This window comes from Octopus bimaculoides, chromosome 6 (assembly GCF_001194135.2).
Source record: "Octopus bimaculoides isolate UCB-OBI-ISO-001 chromosome 6, ASM119413v2, whole genome shotgun sequence".
Lineage (NCBI taxonomy): Eukaryota > Metazoa > Mollusca > Cephalopoda > Octopoda > Octopodidae > Octopus > Octopus bimaculoides.
The window spans coordinates 15,774,285-15,777,594 of NC_068986.1; the positions used below are offsets into that span (position 1 = coordinate 15,774,285).

At 30.7% G+C, this 3,310-nt stretch overlaps 1 long non-coding RNA gene across 1 annotated transcript in view; it reads right to left on the reverse strand.

The window, feature by feature from the left end:
• LOC128248103 (uncharacterized) overlaps positions 1–3,310 on the reverse strand; it is a 13,636-nt gene that overhangs the window by 2,958 nt on the left and 7,368 nt on the right. The window lies entirely within an intron of this gene.

Below are 3,310 nucleotides of genomic sequence, written 5' to 3' on the forward strand. Positions count from 1 at the left end.
TGAAGTGAAAGCACGTTATAAAAATAAAACTACTGAATAATGATAATAATAATAATAATAATAATAATAATAATAATAATAATAATAATAATAATAATAATAATAATAATAATAATAATAATAATAATAATAATAATACAAAGTTTGAGGTGATTTCACTTGTACTCAGGGCACTTGATACTGTGAGAAGCAGAACTGAAAATTATTAATCAAATTGAAGACAACATCAGAGTCTGGCAAAAAGAGAGCAGAATAGTCTTTAGAACATCAAGAAAAGTTGCTTGAAAAATTGCTTGAAATTTGAGAGGGCTCCACAGTCAATTTGTGGTGGAGATGTAATAGACGTGTTACACCACCAGGAACGGAAACGTCTATGCATAAATTGGTTTCTGGTGGACATGCGTGTGTGAATACATATAATTTGTATAGGTTGTTGGAAACACGCAAGGGCTAATGGTTTAGATTGTTTCATCAAGTGTTGGCTGTTTTAAATGAATGGTGTTGGGGTATAGCGTGCTACACTAAGGATCACAACATGAATGGCTTGATTTCCCAAAAGTACAGTGTGCGTTGTTCTGAAGTAAAGTGTTTCGTTTCATGAGGCTCCATTTAAGTCAGTTGTAAATATGAAATTCTGGGACGGGCTTGTGAAAGGTTGGCATGGCCGCTTAGTCAGAGTTACAACATTACTTAAAGGTTACAATTGTGTGTCCCAATATAGTCATGAATATATATTCCAATTTCTAGTGAAACAATAATTCCAGGAGAAAATATATATATGTATATACATTTTCAGTACTTTTGTCGCCTGATTGCGTGTTCGTTTCTCTTTTGTCTTCTGCAGTTTTATTTTTGAACTTCTATATAGATGAAGATTTTTTCCTCCGTCTGGCTGTTTTTCTCTCAACAAACAGAAAGTTACATTGTGAAACAGTCATTTTAAGAAATTGTTTTTACTTATTTATCACCCGACGAGATACATCTGTACCACCGGATGCTTCTGAACCAGGTGTTGAGTGTTCGACAAGAGGAATCGATGCTTGATGTGGCGAAACAATTGTCATGATTAATAATAAATTCTGGTATACTGCAGATTCTGCCTTTCATTTGTTAGATATATATGTATATGTGTGTGTGTGCGTGTGTGTGTGTGTGTGTGTGCATATGTGTGTGTGTGGTTGTGTGTGTGTGTGTTTGTGTGTGTGTATGTGTGTGTGTGTGTGCCTGTGTGTGTGTGTGTGTGTGTGTGTGTGTGCGGGTGTCTATGTGTGTGTGTGTATAAGAAGTCTCGAATATATTGGATAAATAAAACAATGTTCAGCCTGCTGAATGTAATATAAAATGATTGTATCATTACAGCAAGTATGTTTGTAGCGACAAAATATATTCACAATGACGGCGGAGATTGAAATAGCGATCTAGAAGTCAGTGTTGATTTATATTGGTGGTATTATGAACGCAATAGCATGCCATTTACATGTTTACTTATATAATAAATCGATATATATATAGTTCTGCTTCCGTAAAGCAAACTGTGTATTTTCAATAGACTGAATTGACTCTTTTTAAATGAAGTTTGCTCCGTTCAGGTAATCTATATAATTGTAATTTAACGATATGGAAGCATAACCCACCCAACGACATTAAGACAATACGTATACACACGTACACATGCACACAAACACCAAACACCTAACACACATACACACATAGGTATCAATGTGCATCAAGATATATGCTAGTATATATATGCACATACACACATATATATATGCTTAAATGTTGATACATATTGATACATTGTGTGTGTTTAATTTAAGATACACGTTGATACATATGTGTGTTTTATCTCACTGTATATCTTAGATACGTATATATAAACTTATAAGCTTATAAATTTCAAGTGAAACATAGTATAATAAAATTTACTTGACCACTAGAAATGGTGATGTAACAACACTTGTTATGTAAATGAATACATAAATAATTTATTTGGTGATATTTTAAGGAAGGCAAATTCCTTATATGTCCCCATTAATATAAACGGTGTGTAAGTTAAAGCTACTATTAAGCTAGCTCTTCGGTTTAAAATAAATCCATGTTTAACACTAATTCCTCCAGTGAACGTACTAACAACGCAAAGACAACATTCAATACACATGTCTTGCGAAATAAGGAAAAATTGGTAATAAAATAGATAGAAATTAAAAAGACAGCATTATAATGAAGGGATTGCAAATTTAGTAGGGTATTGTAATGTAAGTAGCAAATAGTTTCGCTATACGGAAAAAAAATATATTTATATTAGATAACCTAGAAAATAAAAGGTACCAAAGATAGCGAAAACATATAATAAAGTGAAACTGAAAAACATGTGTTGATATCAACGAGAGTAATAAGAACAATATGAAATTAGCAATTAGAAGCTGACAGATATAATTAGGTATTTTAAGAAAAGTATCTTAGAAAATATGGAAGACAATAAGAATAAAATTAATAGAAATTCATAAGACAGTTTTTAAAAGGATAAGGTAAATTGAGTAAGATATTAAAATAGTAACACATAAATGATTTTGTAGATACTAGATAAGGAAAAGAAAATCATGTATTTTTCGTTAATAACCTAGAAAATAAATGATCACAAAGAAAGTGAATAAATGTTTACACAAAGAGAAACTAAATTAAATTTCTTGGAGACAATATTTACAGAATATGGAGATTGATTTCAAGCAGAAAAATATGAACAGCATTAAATTCAAAATTCGAAGCTCGAATATATAAGTAAATTGAGAATAGATTATAATGAAATATAATAGTAATATATTTTACTATTGTAAATGGATATAGAGTGAATTATATAAGGTAATTACATGAAAAAAAAAACGCTACAGGTATGCATTCGTGTTAGAAAATACGTAATTATTATTATAATACCAGTAGACATATTAAATGCACATAAGTGCCCTATATGCATCATAAATATCTATATACGTTCGAATTTTTTATTATCGTTATATTAAAGGCAGACTAATTAAATATATATACACTTAAATATTATCAGGGATGTCAATTATTATAATTAGTAAGAAGTAAAATAATAGAAGATAAGGATAACGCACACATATATTGATAGCCTTTCATATGGAAACACACACACACACACACACACACACGCACACACACATACACACACACACACATATATATATATATATATATATGAGAATAGATGTACATATAGTCATATGAATATATACATAGTCTCTCTCACACACACACACACACACGCACACACACACACACACACACA